The 20,061-nt window shown below is 45.7% G+C and overlaps 1 protein-coding gene across 1 annotated transcript in view; it reads right to left on the reverse strand.

The window, feature by feature from the left end:
* The window catches only part of LOC135517552 (MAGUK p55 subfamily member 7-like), a 260,440-nt gene extending 252,604 nt beyond the window's left edge, over positions 1 to 7,836 (reverse strand). Inside the window, exon 1 of the mRNA XM_064941965.1 lies at positions 7,671 to 7,836. The gene's annotated coding sequence lies outside the window, so the exon portion shown is untranslated. The remainder of the gene's footprint in view (positions 1 to 7,670) is intronic.
* Positions 7,837 to 20,061: the final 12,225 nt, after the last annotated feature.

The following is a 20,061-nucleotide window of genomic DNA, read 5'->3' on the forward strand; positions in this document are numbered from 1 at the left end:
GGGAGCTTGACTGTATAAGCTCCGTCATGGATCGCATTGTCCAGAATATGGATCGCTGGGAGAGACAGGGAGTTTCTCCAGCGCCACCACCACCACAACCGGAATCTCCCGTGAACGTTTTTTCCTCTCCGGAATCGAAAATCCATTTATCCCTACCCACGGGATACAACGGACATGCTGCCAGGGTTTCCTCCTTAAGCTGAACTTATATCTAGCCACGGCCTCCCCAGTACCATCTGACCGCGAGAAGAGTTACGCCCTCGTCTCATGCCTCACCGGGAAAGCCCTGGAATGGGCCAGCACTGTGTGTAGAAGGGAGGATGCGGCGTTGGACCATTTTGAGGAGTTCACCCACCAATTCCGGATAGTATTCGATCATCCACCTGAAGGCAAAGCAGCGGGTGAGCTCCTCTATCATCTGAGGCAGGAGACGAGGAGTGCACAGGAGTTTGCTTTGGAGTTTAGGACCTTGGCTGCCGGCGCTGGATGGAGCGACAGGGCCCTGATCGACCATTACCGGTGTAGTCTACGCGAGGACGTCCGTCTGGAGCTGGCCTGTAGACACACCACCCTCACCTTTGACCAGCTGGTGGACATGTCCATCAAGCTGGACAACATGCTGGCTACTCGTGGACGTCTAGATCGGGGTCTGGTTGTTCTATCCTCCCGCACCCTCTCTCCCGAACCTATGGAATTGGGAGGGATGGTGCGCAGGGAGAGCGGAGGGCGTTCCCGCTCGAGCACCATTCATGGTCGCAGAGGGCACACTGCTGGTCGGTGACGGGTTGGTTCCTCTGGGAATAGAGAAGGCAGGCAGGGCAGTCTGGCTTCACCCCAGGTGAGTAGGCACCATTCTCATCCAGAGCCCTCTGCTGCACTAATGTTTGTCTCGGTCTCTTTTCCTGATTTTTTTCACTGCATTCCCAGTATAAGGCGCTAGTAGATTCAGGTGCGGCTGGGAATTTCATTAATAAAAGTCTAGCTCATAGTTTAGGGATCCCTATTGTTCCTGTGGATATCCCTTTCCCTATTCATGCCTTAGATAGTCGACCATTTAGGGTCAGGGTTTATCAGGGAGGTAACCGCAACTTTGTGTATGATAACGCAGGAGGGTCACAAGGAGAAGATTAGTCTTTTCCTTATTAATTCTCCTGCGTATTCTGTGGTGCTAGGCCTACCCTGGTTAGCTTGCCATAACCCCACTGTCTCTTGGCCACAGAGGGCTCTCACGGGGTGGTCGCGAGAATGCTCAGGTAGGTGTTTAGGGGTTTCCGTTGGTGCTACTATGGAAAGTCCAGACCAGGTCTCCACCGTGCGCATTCCCCCCAAATATGCCGATTTAGCTCTCGCCTTCTGTAAAAAGAAGGCAACTCAATTACCACCCCATCAACGGGGGGATTGTGCGATAGATCTCCTGGTAGACGCTGCATATCCCAAGAGTCACGTGTATCCCCTGTCGCAAGCGGAGACGGAGGCTATGGCGACATATGTCTCTGAATCCCTGCATCAGGGGTTCATTCAGCCATCCATTTCACCCATCTCTTCAAGTTTCTTTTTTGTGAAAAAAAAGGATGGCGGTTTACGCCCGTGCATTGATTATCGAGGTCTTAATAAAATCACAGTGAAATATAGTTACCAGCTACCTCTGATCAATACGGGGCACGTTTTTTCACAAAATTGGATCTCAGGAGTGCGTACAATCTGGTGCGTATTCGGAAGGGTGATGAGTGGAAGACTGCATTTAGCACCACCTCAGGTCATTATGAGTACCTTGTCATGCCATATGGGTTGATGAATGCTCCATCAGTTTTCCAATCATTTGTAGATGAGATCTTCAGGGACCTGCACGGGCAGGGTGTAGTGGTGTATATCGATGAAATTCTGATATACTCTGCTTCACGCGCCGAGCATGTGTCCCTGGTGCGCAGGGTGCTTGGTCGCCTGTTGGAGCATGATCTATATGTCAAGGCTGAGAAATGCTTGTTCTTCCAAAAATCCATCTCCTTCCTAGGGCATCGGATTTCCACTTCAGGAGTGGAGATGGAGAGCGACCGCATTACAACCGTGCGTAATTGGCCGACTCCAACCACGGTAAAGGAGTTGCAGCGTTTTTGGGGGTTTTCCAATTACTACCGGAGGTTTATCCGGGGTTTTGGTCAGGTGGCAGCTCCCATATTACCTCACTGCTAAAGGGAGGCCCGGTGCGCTTGCAGTGGTCGGCTGAGGCGAACAGGGCTTTTGAGCACCAGAAGACTCTGTTTACCTCGGTGTCTGTGCTGGCTCATCCGGATCCCTCTTTGCCATTCATAGTGGAGGTGGATGCATCCGAAGCTGGGATAGGAGCAGTGCTCTCTCAGCATTCGGGTACGCCACTGAAGCTTCGCCCCTGTGCTTTCTTTTCGAAGAAGCTCAGCCCGGTGAAGCGAAACTATGATGTGGGGAACCGAGAGCTGTTAGCTGTCGTAGAAGCCTTGAAGGTGTGGAGGCATTGGCTTGAGGGGGCTAAACACCCTTTTCTCATCTGGACTGACCACCGCAATCTGGAGTACATCTGGCAGGCGAAGAGATTGAATCCTCACCAGGCAAGGTGGGCCATGTTTTTCACTCGTTTTGTGTTTACTCTTTCTTACAGACCAGGCTCCCAGAACGTTAAGGCAGACGCATTGTCTCGGCTGTATGACACAGAGGAGCGATCCATGGATCCCACTCCCATACTCCCACCTTCGTGTCTGGTGGCGCCTGTAGTGTGGGAGCTGGACGCGGACATTGAGCGGGCGTCACGTGCAGAGCCCTCTCCCCCTGAGTGTCCAGCTGGTCGTCTGTACGTTCCGTCTGCTGACCGCGACCGATTGATCTATTGGGCTCACACGTCACCCTCCTCTGGTCATCCTGGGATAGGTCGGACGATGCGCTGTCTTGAAGGGAGGTACTGGTGGCCCACTTTAGCTAAGGACGTGAGGATTTATGTTTCTTCCTGCTCGGTGTGCGCCCAGTGCAAGGCTCCTAGACACCTGCCCAGAGGTAAGCTACAACCTCTACCCGTTCCTCAACGGCCGTGGTCGCACCTGTCGGTGGATTTTTTGACTGATCTTCCACCTTCACAGGGTTACACCACGATCCTGGTCGTTGTGGATCGGTTTTCAAAGTCCTGTCGTCTCCTCCCTTTGCCCGGTCTCCCTACGGCCTTACAAACTGCAGAGGTCCCTATTAACACACGTTTCCCGGCACTATGGGGTGCCTGAGGATATAGTGTCTGATCGGGGTCCCCAGTTCACATCAAGGGTCTGGAAGGCATTCATGGAGCGTCTGGGGATCTCGGTTAGTCTTACCTCAGGTTTTCACCCCGAGAGTAATTGGCAGGTGGAGAGAGTTAACCAGGATGTGGGTAGGTTTCTGCGGTCTTATTGCCAGGATCGGCCGGGGAGTGGGCGAAGTTCGTGCCCTGGGCAGAGATGGCTCAGAACTCGCTACGTCACTCCTCCACTAACCTTACTCTTTTTCAATGTATATTAGGGTATCAGCCGGTTCTGGCTCTTTGGCATCAGAGCCAGACCGAGGCCCCTGCGGTGGAAAATTGGTTTCGGCACGCTGAGGAAACCTGGGAGGCAGCCCACGTCCACCTTCAGCGTGCCATAAGGCGCCAGAAAATTGGCGCCGACCGTCGCCGCAGTGAGGCCCCAGTGTTCGCACCAGGGGACAGGGTCTGGCTCTCGACCCGAAACCTGCCGCTTTGCCTGCTCTGCCGGAAGCTGGGTCTGTGGTTTGTGGGGCCGTTTAAAGTCCTGAGGAGAGTGAACGAGGTATGTTATAGGTTACAACTGCCCACTAATTACCGTATTAACCCCTCGTTCCATGTGTCTCTCCTCAGGCCGATGGTAGCTGGCCAGCTCCAGGAGGCTGAAGTGCGTGATGTTCCTCCGCCTCCTCTAGACATTGAGGGGGTTCCGGCGTACTCTGTTCGATCCATTTTGGATTCAAGACGTCGGGCGAGGGGCCTTCAGTACCACGTGGACTGGGAGGGGTACGGGCCGGAGGAGAGATGCTGGGTTCCGGTGGAGGACGTGTTAGATCCTTCCATGTTATCAGAATTCCACCGTCTCCATCCGGACCGCCCTGCACCTAGCCCTCCGGGTCGTCCCCGAGGCCGGTGTCGACGCACTGCTGGAGCCGCGCGTGAGGGGGGGTACTGTCACGACTTCTGCCGAAGTCGTTGCCTCTCCTTGTACGGGCGGTGCTCGGCGTTCGACGTCACCGGTCTTCTAGCCATCATTGATCCATTTTTCATTTTCCATTGGTTTTGTCTTGTCTTCCCACACACCTGTTTTCAATCCCATTCATTACCTGTTGTGTATTTAACCCTCTGTTTCCGCTCATGTCTTTGTCAGAGATTGTTTTATTGTCAGTGTAGTTTGATGTTGTATAGGTGCGCGTCGGGTCCTCGTACCCATGTTTGATTGTTTATTTACATTTTAGTGTTATGGAGCATACTACGTGGACTTTATTAAAAGACTCCATTTTACACTCCGTTTGACTCTCCTGCGCCTGACTTCCCTGCCACCTATACACCTATGCCTGATACCACGAGTAGCCTGCCTGTTACGTGAATGCAGTAGAAGCCAAGGTAAATTGCTAGCTAGCATTAAACTTATCTTATAAAAAACAATCAATCATTATCACTAGTAATCCAGTTTAGCAGGCAATATTAACCAGGTGAAATTGTGTCATTTCTCTTGCGTTCATTGCATGCAGTCAGGGTATATGCAACAGTTTGGGCTGCCTGGCTCATTGCAAACTAATTTGCCAGAATTTTACGTAATTATGACATACATTGAAGGTTGTGCAATGTAACAAGAATATTTAGACTTAGGGATGCCACCCGTTAGATAAAATACCAAACGGTTCCATATTTCACTGAAATAAACGTTTTGTTTTCGAAATTATAGATTCCGGATTTGATCATTTTAATGACCAAAGGCTCGTATTTCTGCGTGTTATTATGTTATAATTAAGTCTGATTTGATAGAGCAGTCTTACTGAGCAGCAGCAGGCCCGTAATCATTCATTCAAACAGCACTTTCGTGCGTTTTGCCAGCAACTCTTCGCAAGCACAGAGCTGTTTATGACTTCAAGCCTATCAGCCTAATTGCTGGTGTAACCAATGTGAAATGGTTAGCTGGGTGTGCGCTAATACTGTTTCAAACGTCACTCGCTTTTAGATTTGTAGTAGTTATTCCCCTTGCGCTGCAAGAGCCGCGGCTTTTGTGGAGCGATGGGTAACGATGCGTCGAGTGTGGCTGTTGTCGATGTGTTCCTGGTTCGAGCCCAGGTAGGGGCGAGGAGGGGGACGGAAGCTATACTGTTACACTGGCAATACTATAGTGCCTATAAGAACATCCAATAGTCAAAGGTATATGAAATACAAATGGTATAGAGAGAAATTGTCCTATAAATACTATATTAACTACAACCTAAAAAACCTCTTACCTTGGAATATTGAAGTCTCATGTTAAAAGGAACCACCAACTTTCATATGTTCTCATGTTCTGAGCAAGGAACTTAAAGGTTAGCTATTTTACATGGCACACATTTTTACATGGCACATATTACTTTCTTCTCCAACACTTTGTTTTTGCATTATTTAAACCAAATTGAACATGTTTCATTATTTATTTGAGACTAAATTGATTTTATTGATGTTTTATATTAAGTTAAAATAAGTGTTAATTCAGTATTGTTGTAATTGTCATTATTCCAAATAAAAAATAAAAATTGGCCGATTAATCGGTAGCGGTTTTTTGGTCCTCCAATAATCGGTATCGGCGTTGAAAAATCATAATCGGTCGACCTCTACTGTATATCACCTTGCACTGTTATTTTCAAATGTCTGTTTACTGTTTGTTTTTTCTTTACTTACCCACACACACACACCTTTTTTCGCACTATTGGTTAGAGCCTGTAAAGTATGCATTTCACTGTAAGGTCTACTACACCTGTTGTATTCAGCGCACGTGACAAATAAACTTTGATTTGACTTCTCCTCCTGAAATATGGAAACACACAGAAATTCATAACCTGACTTTAGGTTACTCAACAGCTCAGCAGGAAATGTTGTCTCAATCAGCAAGTACAGTCGCTTAGGCCTAGTACTTTATTCCAATAACAAAAGCTGCCCTACTTCCTTACTGTGCAATTACAATGCAATTACTACAGTACTAGCTATGTAACAGTAGTCAGTACAGTGTCAGTACAGTACACACAGATATAGAGCTGGGTGCATTTCAGTTGGCAGTGTTAAAACCAAGAAGTTGAGATGAGCCAAGGGTGAAGCACTCTTAGAGTCTCTGTGATCCAGTTGGAAATATACTGGAAGGGGACACCATATCAATACTGGAGACTAACCAGAATCCACAGGAATCGGACTCGGCTTTAGCTTCCGAGCCATATGGTGAAGACAGGAAAGGTGATCTGAGCAGCCGCAGTCAGACCACAGCCCTGCCAGCATCCCCTGGTTTGGCCTAGTCTCCACCCCCTGCAGCAGACCACAAACCACATGGTGATGGCTGGGCCTGGGGGTTTGTCCACCCACTATTTGATTGTACATGTGCAAGAAGATCAGCATCAGTAGCCTATGACCCTTGGCCCTTAAGACCTCAGACCACACACACTCACCCTGTCTGTCACCTGACTAAAATATGATGTAACAATGCTATTACAGTGTTATTACACAGGTATGAGAGCTAAAGTGTTACCTATAATCCCGATACTGTACAATCAATCACTTTTTTTGTTTGATCTAAATACTACTACTATTTACGGGCGGCAGGTAGCCTAGTGGTTAGAGCGTTGGATTTGTAACCGAATCCCGAGCTGACAAGATTTTAAAAAATCTGTCGTTCTGCCCCTGAACAAGGCAGTTAACCCACTGTTCCTAGACTTGCCTAGTTAAATAAAGGTAAAATAAAAAATAAAAAAAAGATACATTTAAAAAAAAACATGGTGCAAATACTGATGTGTTTACATTTCAAACAACTGTCACCCAGAGCGGCTACAAGTGACATCATCCTAGCTACAGTACTTACTACGCCAGAGACAAAACCAATAAACATTTGGCATAATCTAGCAATGATACAAAGGAGCAAAATACAGCAATGGTGATTCAGATTCTACAGATTGCAATCATTAGTCATTTTATTATCAACGTCGCGTGCTAAAACTTGAAGTTGCTTAGTTCAGAGCGAGCCGAGCTAGCTCGCTAGCTTCACTATTACGTCAATAAAGAAAAGACCTAGCTACCATAACATGTATAGTTTCTGATGTTGATGTCCTTATTCCAAACAATGCAAAGCCCCCAAAATAAGAAGAGGTTAGTTTGCAAATATTTACCCAGTTGCCTCGCGCTGTCAGTGACAAGCTCCGTGTCAAAACACTTGGCTCGAGCTCAAGAAGGGGGTCTGTATTCCTTCGCAACCGTGCTAGCTCACTACAGCTAACCTTGCATATTGAAAAGTACAGCTATTATTCCCATATATTTTGTTAATTTGCTAAAGAGATGTGAGCGGATTTAGAAAACTTAATTTATTAACCAACTGTTGCCATGAGGACAGAACAGCTGGCAAGTTATTTTCCCACGCAACATGGAACAGTTTATCGTCAAACGCAATATTACTCACTCAAGCTTCGTTGCATTAGTGCAAATTTGCTCTCACAGTTTGCTCTTCGCCAGATCACTTCGGGGTAGAAACTCCTTTGCAGTCAGCCTTACTTGCTAGATATTTCAATTCTAGACGGAGACATTTCTGCCTTTTTCAATATCTCAAACTCATCCTTTTACTTTCTCTGCCTGGGACACGAGATTTCACAAAGAAACGCCCAGTCCCAAACTCATTCAATTAATCTCTTCTTTGATTGGCTGGTATTCCCATTTTGGGTATTGCCAGTTGTTGATCTGCACATTTCCATAGGTCCTCTCTTGTAACATTATTTGAAAAAGAGAAGAACAGAATTCAAATGTATTTATAGACAATGGCAATAATAGATCATTTGGATATTCACCATGTTTACATTAAGGTAAAGTAAAAACGATTTATAAAGGCTTTATAAATATAAACAATATTCAGACAGTCAGTCAAAAGTTTACACACCTACTCATTCAATCCTTTATCTTTATTTTTACTCTTTTCTACACTGTAGAATAATAGTGAAGACATCAAAACTATGAAATAACACATATGGAATCATGTAGTAACCAAAAAAATTGTTAAACAAATCTAAATATATTTTAGATTCTTCAAAATAGCCACCCTTTACCTTGATGATAGCTTTGCACACTCTTGGCATTCTTTCAACCAGCTTCATGAGGTAATCACCTGGAATGCATTTCAATTAACAGGTGTGCTTTGTTAAGTTCATTTGTGGAATTTCTTTCCTTAATGCGTTTGAGCCAATCAGTTGTGTTGTGATATAAGGTAGGGGTGGTATACAGAAGATAGCCCTATTTGGTAAAAGACCAAGTCCATATTTATGGCAAGAACAGCTCAAATAAGCAAAGAATCGACAGTCCATCATTACTTTAAGACATGCAGGTCAGTCAATGCGGAAAATGTCAAGAAATGCAGTCGCAAAACCATCAAGCGCTATGATGAAATTGGTTCTCATAAGGACCGCCACAGGAAAGGAAGACCCAGATTTACCTCTGCTGCAGAGGATAAGTTCATTAGAGTTGCCAGCCTCAAAAATTGCAGCCCAAATAAATGCTTCAGAGTTCAAGTAACAGACGCATCTCAACATCAACTGTTCAGAGGAGACTGTGTGAATCAGCTCTTCATTGTCGAATTGCTGTAAAGAAACCACTAATAAGAAGAATAGACTTGCTTGGGCCAAAAAACATGAGCAATGAACGGTGGAAATCTGTCCTTTGGTCAAATTTTTGGTTCCAACTGCCGTGTCTTTGTGAAACGCAGAGTAAGTTATCTGGTGATCTCCGCATGTGTGTTTTCCACTGTGAAGCATGGATGAAGAGATGTGATGGTTTCGGGGTGCTTTGCTGGTGACACTGTCTGTGATTTATTTAGAATTCAAGGCACACTTAATCAGCATTCTGCAGCAATACGCCATCCCATCTGGTTTGCGCTTAGTGGGACCATCATTTGTTTTTCAACAGGACAATGACCCAACACACCTCCAGCTGGTGTAAGGGCTATTTGACCAAGAAGGAGAGTGATGGAGTGCTGCATCAGATGGCCTGGCCTCAACTATCACCCGACCTCAACACAATTGAGATTTCTTGGGAAATGTTGAATTGAAAGGAAAAGTGAAGGAAAAGCAGCCAACAAGTGCTCTGCATATGTGGGAACTCCTTCAAGACTGTTGGGAAAGCATTCCAGGTGAAGCTGGTTGAGGGAATTCCAAGAGTGTGCAAAGCTGTCAAGGCAAAGGGTGGCTACTTTGAAGAATCAAAAATCGAAAATATATTTAGCTTTGTTTCACACTTTTTTGGTTACTATATGATTCCATATATGTTATTTCATAGTTTTGATGTCTTCACTATTACTCTACAATGTAGAAAATAGTAAAAATAAAGAAAACCGTGGAATGAGTAGGTGTGTCCAAACTTTTGACTGGTACTGTAAATTCAACCTTTTGGCAGGTATCTCGCTCCATAGACTTGCTTCCATTCAGCCAGAAGAGCATTGGTGAGGTCGGGCACTGATGTTGGGCGGTTAGGCCTGGTTCGCAGTCTGCGTTCCAATTCATCCAAAGGTGTTAGATGGGGTTGAGGAGAGGGCTCTATGCAGGCCAGTCAAGTTCTTCGACACCAATCTCAAAAAAACGTTTCTGTATGAACCTCGCTTTGTGCTGGAGGGAATTGTAATGCTGAAACAGGAAAGGGCCTTCTCCAAACTGTTGCCACAAAGTTGGAAGAGCAGAATCGTCTAGAATGTCATTGTATGCTGTAGTGTTAAGATTTCCCTTCACTTGAACTATTGGGCCTAGCCCAAACCTTAAAAAAATAGCCCCAGACCAATATTCCTCCTCCCCCAAACTTTACAGTATGCACCATGCATTAGGGCAGGTAGCATTCTCCTGGCAATCGCCAGATGGTGAAGCGTGATTCATCACTCCAGAGAACGCGTTTCCGCGGCTCCAGAGTCCAATGCCGTTGAGCTTTACACCACTCAAGCTGGCTCTTGGCATTGCGCATGGTGATCTTAGGCTTGTGTGTGGCCGACATTGCTTCCAGAGGCAGTTTGGAAATCGATAGCGAGTGTTGCAATCGAGGACACATAATTTTTCAGCACTCGATTCTGTGAGCTTGTGTGGTTGACTGGTGCAGCTCTAGCAGAGCAGAAATTTGATGAACTGACTTGTTGGAAAGGTGGCATCCTATGACAGTGCCACTTTGAAAGTCAAAGAGCTCTTCAGTACGGGCCATTCTACTGCCAATGTTTGTCTATGGAGATTGCACTGCTCTGTGCTCGATTTCATACACCTGTCAACAACTAAATAAATAGCCGAATCCACTAATTTGAAGGGGTTTCCACAAACTTATGGCCATGTAATGTATATTTATGCAATAAGGCACGAAATAAATGCATTGTCATACCCGTGGTATGCAGTCTGTTATACCACGGCTGTCAGCCAATCAGGATTCAGGACTCAAACCACGCAGTTTAAAATGTACATATAAACTCAGCAAAAAAAGAAATGTCAATTTCTCAGGACCCTGTCTTTCAAAGATCATTCGTAAAAATCAAAATATCTTGACAGATCTTTATTGTAAAGGGTTTTTACACTGTTTCCCATGCTTGTTCAATGAACCATAAACAATTAAGGAACATGCAACTGTGGAACAGTCGTTAAGACACTAACAGCTTACAGACAGTAGGCAATTAAGGTCACAGTTATGAAAACTGTGGGCCTTTCTAATGACTTTGAAAAACACTAAAAGAAAGATACCCAGGGTCCCTGCTCATCTGCGTGAATGTGCCTTGGGCGGCATGAGGACTGCAGATGTGGCCAGGGCAATAAATTGCAATGTCCGTACTGTGAGACGCTACAGACGGCGCGATAGGGAGACAGGACGGACAGCTGATCGTCCTTGCAGTGGCAGACCACTGTAACACCTGCACAGCATCGGTACATCCGAACATCACACCTGCGGGACAGGTACAGGATGGCAACAACTGCCCGAGTTACACAAGGAACGCACAATCCCGCCATCAGTGCTCAGACTGTCCGCAATAGGCTGAGAGAGGACTGAGGGCTTGTAGGTCTGTTGTAAGGCAGGTCCTCACCAGACATCACCTCACAAACCCACCATCGCTGGACCAGACAGGACTGGCAAAAAGTGCTTTTCCCTGACGAGTCACGGTTTTGTCTCACCAGGGGTGATGGTCGGAGTCGGGTTTATCGACGAAGGAATGAGCATTACACCGAGGCCTGTACTCTGGAGCGGGATCGATTTGGAGGTTCCATCATGGTCTGGGGTGGTGTGACACAGCATCATCGGACTGAGCTTGTTGTCGTTGCAGGCAATCTCAACGCTCTGCGTTACAGGGAAGACATCCTCCTCCCTCATGTGGTACCCTTCCTGCAGGCTCATCCTGACATGACAATGCCACAAGCCATACTGCTCGTTCTGTGCGTGATTGCCTGCAAGACAGGAATGTCAGTGTTCAATCAATGGGATTGAGCGTGTCTGGGACTTGTTGGATCTGAAGGTGAGGGCTAGGGCCATTCCCCCCAGAAATGTCCTAGAACTTACAGGTGCCTTGGAAGAGTGGGGTAACATGGGGCGGCAGGCAGCCTAGTGGTTTGATCATTGGACTTGTAACCGAAAGGTTGCAAGATTGAATCCCTGAGCTGGTGCTGACAAGGTAAAAATCTGTCGTTCTGTCCCTGGTCAAGGCAGTTAACCCACTGTTCCTAGGCCGTCATTGAAAATAAGGATTTGTTCTTAACTGACTTGCCTACTGTTTAAAAGTTTGGGGTCACTTAGGAATGTCCATGTTTTTTGAAAGAAGACATTTTTTTGGTCCATTAAAATAACATCAAATTGATCAGAAATACAGTGTAGACGTTGTAAATGACTATTGTAGCTGGAAACGGCTGATTTTTTTAAATGGCATATCTACATAGGTGTACAGAGGCCCATTATCAGCAACCATCACTCCTGTGTTCCAATGGCATGTTGTGTTAGGTAATCCAAATCATTTTAAAAGGCTAATTGATCATTCGAAAACCCTTTTGCAATTAAGTTACAGGTGAAAACTGTCGTGCTGATTAAAGAAGCAATAAAACTGGCCTTCTTTAGACTAGTTGAGTATCGGTAGCATCAACATTTGTGGGTTCAATTACAGGCTCAAAATGGCCAGAAACAAAGAACTTTCTTCTGAAACTCGTGGGTCTATTCTTGTTCTAAGAAATGAAGGCAATTCCATGCGAGAAAATGCCAAGAAACTGAAGATATTGTACAACTATGTACTACTCCCTTCACAGAACAGCGCAAACTGGCTCTAACCAGAATAGAAAGAGTGGTAGGCCCCAGTGCACAACTGAGCAAGAGGACAAGTACATTAGAATGTCTAGTTTGAGAAACAGGCAGCTTCGTTAAATAGTTCCCGTAAAACAGCTGTCTCAACGTCAACAGTGAAGAAAAATATATTAAACATAGTGGCTGTTTATTGTTCGGCCATATTATGAGTTGGGGGTAGAAGCTTTAAGGAGCCCTTTGGTCCGAGAGAGAACAGTCTGGAGGTGACTGGAGTTGACCATTTTTGGGCCTTCCTCTGACACTGCCTAGTATATAGGTGTTACGCACGCCTCTAGGAAGAGGTAACGCAACACCCTGCTAAAACACAACTCCCTGTGGTGCGAAAGAGGTATGGGACTGTAGGTGCAAGTAAGGATGACAAAAGGAAGAGAATTTACCGTTTACTAGGAATTTATTCCATCACACGGTAATTTTGGGGAAAAGGGGCTGGACGGAACCAAAGCAAAGAAAGTAAATATCAAAGCCCCCTCTCCTACCTTACCTGCCTTCCCACTACTTACCTAACTTAACACCACCTGGTGCCCTAAACAAAATACAGGGGGTGGTCCGCCCACGTCTTACCGAGTGTGAATAGACAGTGAATATACTACGGGTATATGTATGCCTGCGGGCCTCTTGCCTAAGCATTCCCTAGGTGCCTTCCCCTTCCCCCTGGGTACAAATGAAACACAATAATACAAACTACTTCACAACAAAAGCTGAGAAACTCAGGACATTATTAAAGAAGCTATATCTGACAAAGCAACAAACTAACACAGAACATACCAAAGCTGCTCCCAACTAACATAGTACATACCAAAACTGCATGTCTCACTCTCAGCAACAACCAACATATAATATAGCCATCAGCCTCCTCATTCTACTGAGCAAAAGAACTGGCTTATATAGCTTCAGAAGGAGTTGGTAATTGAAGACAGCTGCGTCCTAACGAGGGGACGGGGTCAGCTCTCCAATCATCAATGGGGCTGACCAAGCTGCTCGGGGAGAATTTCAGGAAGCCATTTCCTGAAATGCATACATTAAAATACACAAACCATAACACAGAAACTGGGAACGTAACACGCCCACCACAAAACATGCAAAGTTTGCAATAACAGTTTGCAATAACAAAAACCAATGCATCCCCAGTTATTAAAACCGTGATAGAGCGTCGGCAATCACATATCTGTACATTATATCCTTGTACAATCAGAGCCCACCTCATAAGGCGGCGGTTCTGATTGTACATTTGCTTCAGAAACACTAAAGGATTATGGTCCGTGAAGACAAGTATAGGCAAGGCACTGGAGCACACATATACTTTAAAGAACTGTAAGGCTAGCAATAAAGGCAATGTCTCTTGTTCAATTGTGTAGTACCTTGACTGACACGAGTTGAACTTGCGGGAGAAGAAACTGACGGGCCGATCCACTCCCTCTTCATCTTCCTGTAAGAGAACCGCACCCACCCCCACTATACTAGCATCTACCTCCAACTTAAAAGGTTTGTCGAAGTTAGTGGCGGCAAGCACTGGGGCACTACCCTCCCTCCAGCCCGGAGCTGGCAGAGTCTCCCTCCAGTCCGGAGCTGCCTGAGTCTCCCTCCTGTCCGGAGCTGCCGGAGTCTCCCTCCTGTCCGGAGCTGCCGGAGTCTCCCTCCTGTCCGGAGCTGCCGGAGTCTCCCTCCAGTCTCCCTCCTCCGGAGTCCGGAGCTGTCCAGAGTCTCAGAGTCTCCCTCCTGTCCGGAGCTGCCCCTCCTGTCCGGAGCTGCCGGAGTCTCCCTCCTGTCCTCCTGTCCGGAGCTGCCGGAGTCTCCCTCCTGTCCGGAGCTGCCGGAGTCTCCCTCCTGTCCGGAGCTGCCGGAGTCTCCCTCCTGTCCGGAGCTGCCGGAGTTGCCCTCCTGTCCGGAGCCGCTGCGAGGGTCCCCAGTCCGGGGTCGGCGGGGAGGGTCCCAGCTCCAACTGCATTGTCTTCTTCATTGTCTATGAAGAAACCTGGAAATATCACATTTGCATAAGTATTCAGACCCTTACTCAGTACTTTATTGAAGCACCGTTGGCAGCGATTACAGCCTGGAGTCTTCTTGGTTATGACACAACAACTTGGCACACCTGTATTTGGGGAGTTTCTCCAATTCTTCTCTGCAGATCCTCTCAAGTTCTGTCAGGTTGAATGAGGAGCATCGCTGCACAGCAATTTTCAGGATGTGTGCTTGGGGTCGTTGTCCTGTTGGAAGGTGAACCTTCGCCTCAGTCTCAGATCCTGAGCACTCTGGGGCAGGTTTTCATCAAGGATCTCTCTGTACTTTGCTCTGTTCATCCAATGTGCAACATGTTTTCATGAAAATATTCTCAAATCTGCCTAAAACAATATGTGCATTTTCCCACCAGAGATGTGCTTCCATCAAACTGACTTTGTGCGGATAAAAGCTGTGCATGATGACATAGTGCACGTAAAAATAACTTTGCCATTAAATTCCCATGTACCAAATGAAAAATACAAGTTAAATGGGTTTTCATCGCATTTTCAACTACTGATGGTTTGTCACAAAAACTGACAAACCATCAAGTGTGACTCCAAGTTTACTTCAATATGATGGTTATTATACCAATATTTGCGCAAAAATGTGTTTACACCACTATTTGTCGCATAATTTATTTTACAGACACAAAAGATGTCGAACAAACAAATTGTAAATTGGCATTTAAAAAATTGTACCGGCATTTCATGTTTCCATTAGCCCGGTCGTGACTTTTTTCACACATGGTTGGATGGAAATGTGGTTAGTTTTGGCCAGGTTTTCACCCACAACCAAAACTGGAATTAGAGTGGACTTGCTTCTTCCAGTCATCTTCTTCAACATAGACCAATAATCCCCCAACTCAGTACCCCTCAGTACCCCTGCCTATTGTAGAGCAAAACTGTCTCCATGTATTTCTCTTGACAGAATTAATGACCCTACGCTCTAAAGCTCTCTTCCCTTGGAAATCAAGTAAATTCTCAGGAGTCATATTCCTACATAGAACTCTGTAAGCCCTATTTCTTTCTTGAATAGCCTACCCTCCCTTTCTCACCCACTGGCACATACTGTACATTTTAGTCATTTAGAAGACACTATTATCCAGAACGACTTACATGAGCAATTAGGATTAAGTTCCTTGCTCAAGGGCACATCGACATATTTTTCACCTAGTCGGCTCGGGGATTCTAACCAGTGACCTTTTGGATACTGGCTCAACGCTCTTTACGACTAAGCTACCTGCCGCCCCACAGCACTCAAAATCAGAGGTCACAGATGCCCGCCAGGTCACCTTTGATACAAGTCAGTATTTGACGTCCATCCATGTCTGAGATTTCGGGAGATGACATGGAAACTAGCCACCAGAGATAACAGTGAGCGCTGTTACCTTCAACTAAGTTTCAATTTTGCTAAGGCTATAAGAACTGGTCGTCTCGTGTGTTCGGAACAGAGAGTAAAAGGAACAGGTTTCTGGCGCGGAAAAATAGATTCAAGGCATAATGTATAGACAAAGGTATGGTAGGATGTGAATACAGTGGAGGTGAACCTAGGCATTGAGTGACGATGAGAGAGGTTTTGTCTCCAGAGACATCATTTAGACCAGGTGAGGTCACAGCATGTGTGGGAGGTGAAACAATAGGGCTAGCTAAAGCATATTGAGCAGGGCTGGAGTTTCTACAGTCAAATAGGACAATAATCACTAACCCAAACTGCAATGGACAAGACATATTGACATTAGGGAGAGGCATGCGTAACCGAGTGATCATAGGGACCAGTTGGAGGCTAGGCGAGCTGGAGACACGGCTATTCAGACAGCTAGCGGGCTGGGGATAACAAGCTATCAGAAGGACCTTAGGGGGGACGTCGCGATGGAAGAAGTCTGTTGTAGCCCCCGCGGACGGTTATGTCGGCAGACCAGTCATGTTGGATTGGCAGGGCTCTGTGTAGGCAGTAAAAGGGTCCAGGCCAATTAGAAAAATAGGTATTGTAGCCCAAGGAGAGGCTGATGAACCTCTTCAGCTTGCCGGGGGTGGGCCTAGCACGAGGATAGTTCCAGGCTCACTGGTGCTTGCTTCTGGACAGAGACGTTAGTCAGGGGGTAGCCACTCGGATAGCAGCTAGCTGGCTGCGATGATCCAGGTAAAAAGGTTGTGCTTGCTGTAGGAAACCGGAGATGTGGAGAAAGAGCAGTCCGGTATGCTCTGGGTTGAAACACGCTGTGCAGACTGGCAGAGTTTGACCAAGCTAAGGTTAGCTGATGACCACTAGCCATGGCTAACTGACCATTAGCTAGTAGCTAGTTAGCTGGCAAACTTCTGTTGGGGGTTTCGTTTCTAGAGTATAGAAAATAGCAGATTCATACCACATTGGGTGAGGTGGGTTGCAGAAGAGTATGTTGAAACTGAGGTTAAAATAAATATATATATATATATATATATATATATATATATATATATATATATATATATATATATATACTAAATATATATATGAAGGGAAAAAAGGTATATACACGGGACACGACAAGACGAAGACAAAGGCACCTGAACTGCTACGCCATCTTGGAATTTGATGATGGTGTTGGAGTCATGCATGGACATGCAGTTGTGGGTGAACAGGGAATACAGGATGGGACTAAGCACACACCCCTGTGTCGCCCACTTGTTGAGGGTCAGCGTCATGGAGGTGATGTTGCCTACCCTCACCTCCTGTGGTCGGCCTGTCAGAAGGTCCAGGATCCAGTTGCAGAGGGAGGTGTTCACTCACAGGGTCCTGACCTTGGTGACGAGCTTGGAGAGGACAATGGTGCTGAATGCTGAGCTGTAGTCAATATACAGCATTCTCACATAGGTTTTCCTCTTATGTAGGTGGGTGAGGGCAGTGTGGAGTGCAATTGAAATTGCGTTATTTGTGGATCTGTTGGGGTGGTATGCAAATTGGAGTGGGTCTGGGATGATGGAGTTTATGTGTGTCATAACAAGCCTTTCAAAGCACTTCATGATTACAGATGTAAGTGATACAGGGAGGTAGTCATTGTGGAAAGAAGCCTTAGAGTTCTTGGGAACAGGAATGATGTTGACCTGATTAAAGACGATCACCCAGTCCTCTGTTCCCTCTGTCTAGTTCTGTACTTCTGATGCACTGGATGTACATGTTTTATCTTTAAATTCCTGGCTGTAATAAAATACTCTTGAGGAGTTTATGACATGCCAACATAGGGTGTGGCTCAGGCTCCAAGTGCTTTTTTCACTTGTAGGCATAGTGTGAACCATTGATCTATGGCGCCCCCTGGTGTTTTCTTTTCAGGCACCGTGGAGATTTTGGGATTGTCAGTCATATGCAGAGTATGTGAGCTGAGATGAGCAGTCAGAAATACCATTCATCACTCACGGAGCGACTTCCTTGCCCCGCCTCTGCTAATGAACTGAGGTCCACACTCCAGTCCAGGTGGAGGTGGTAATGCACCTTGAAGTTGGTTGCCAACCACCATATAAAGTCCATAGAAGAAGAAGAACCCTGAAGGAGGAGAAATTACTAGGTAAAAAAAATGGTTTACCCTTTTATCTGTGTATTAATTGTCAGAGTAGAGGACTGTGCATTTCAGGTAAATAACAACCCCTAGCTAAATTGCCATGAATGTTAATGCTTTTCGACCTGTCCCCAAATTAATATACTTGGTTCAGAGTTCGTTTTGATATTTAAACCTGTGTGTCCTGATCATGTCTGGTGTGGGTGGACAAAATCAACATGCGTGCGATGACGCATGCGGACGCACGCGTGTGAGCAGTGTGGTCAGCATGTTCGACTCCTCTTTAAAAAAAAAATATTTTTTTAAAACTTTTTACAATAGCCTGATGCATGGACTCATTTGCACTGGCTTACCGGACACCCCCACAGCCCCCGCCAGTGGTCCACGAGCTCTGGGGTGTCATGGGCCTGTCATCTACTGTATGTCAATGTTTTTACATTGAATAAATATTTTTTTCAGTAACCCTCTAAAAAGTCATTCATTAACCATATAATTTCCATATGTACTAGAAAGCTAAGCATTTGTTTCTTGGGTTTCAAGAATATGACTGATGAAAGTGTCTCTGCCTGTGAAAAATAAATAATGGAACTCATTTCAAATAAGGGTATATCAGCTAACAAATGCCATGGTCAAAAGGCTAAGACGGCGCCAGTGCAAAGTGGAGCTTACTCAAGTGTTCAAGAGCGCATATCAGACCGAGAAGCATTTCATTCTAGGCTAGAAGTGACAGTTACATGGATGGTTAAAAACAGCTTTATTGCCCTAACAACATCAAGTAAACTGGGCAGAAGGGAGTGGTGATTCAAATACAGCAGCCCTGCAACATCTTTAATAGATCCTCTCCCATCTTCTGAAATTGCCGGCCTGAACACGTTGTTGAAAGAGATGAGCTGTATATATAGGAATCTCTGGGACAGACCGTTTGGATACTGGACAGCCAATAAATGCTAACAGATCATCATTAGAGGACAATAGTTCTTTGCTATTTTCTTCATACTGGTGAACCGGTTTTTGAGTTATGTGTTTGCATGATCAACAGTCCCTTATCTCTGGTATTTCTTGACCAGTGGTGTAAAGTACTTTAAGTAGGCTAGTTTCTTTTGCGTATCTGTACTTCACTTTACTATTTTTATATTTTTGACAACTTTTACTTTTACTCCACAACATTTTTACTCTGTACATTTTCCTTCACACCCAAAAGTACTTGTTACATTTTGAATGCTTAGCAGGACAGGAAAATGGTGCAATTCATGCACTTATCAAGAGAACATCCCTGGTCATCCCTACTGCCTCCGATCTTGTGAACTCACTAAACACAAATGCTTCTTTGTAAATTATGTCTAAGTGTTGGAGTGTGCCCCTGTCTATCTGTAAAAAACAACAAGAAAATATAAATGTTAGTGTAACAGTATAACTTTAATCCGTTCCCGAACCAGGGACCCTTTGCACACATCGACAACAGTAGGCCACGAAGCATCATTACCCATCACTCCACAAAAGCAGTGGCCCTTGCAAGGGGAACCACTACTTCAAGGTCTCAGAGCAAGTGACGTCACCAATTGAAACACCACTAACGCGCACCACCGCTAACTAGCTAGCAATTTCACATCGGCTACACTCACCCCCCTTTTGACCTCCTCCTCTTTCCGCAGCAACCAGTGATCCAGGTCACGGCACCAATGTAACAGTATAACTTTAATCCCCTACCCGGGTGCGAACCAGGGACCCTCTGCACACATCAACAACAGTAACCCACGAAGCATCGTTACCCACAAAGCATTGTTACCCATCGCTCCACAAATGCCACGGCCCTTGCAGAGCAAGGGGAACCACTACTTCATGGTCTCAGAGCAAGTGACGTCACCGATTGAAACGCCACTAGCATGCACCACCGCTAACTAGCTAGCAATTTTACATTGGCTATATTAGCAATACCTCCACCTTTGCGGGATGCGCGGGGGATATGGTCACTAGTGTAGCC

This window comes from Oncorhynchus masou, chromosome 28 (assembly GCF_036934945.1).
Source record: "Oncorhynchus masou masou isolate Uvic2021 chromosome 28, UVic_Omas_1.1, whole genome shotgun sequence".
NCBI lineage: Eukaryota > Metazoa > Chordata > Actinopteri > Salmoniformes > Salmonidae > Oncorhynchus > Oncorhynchus masou.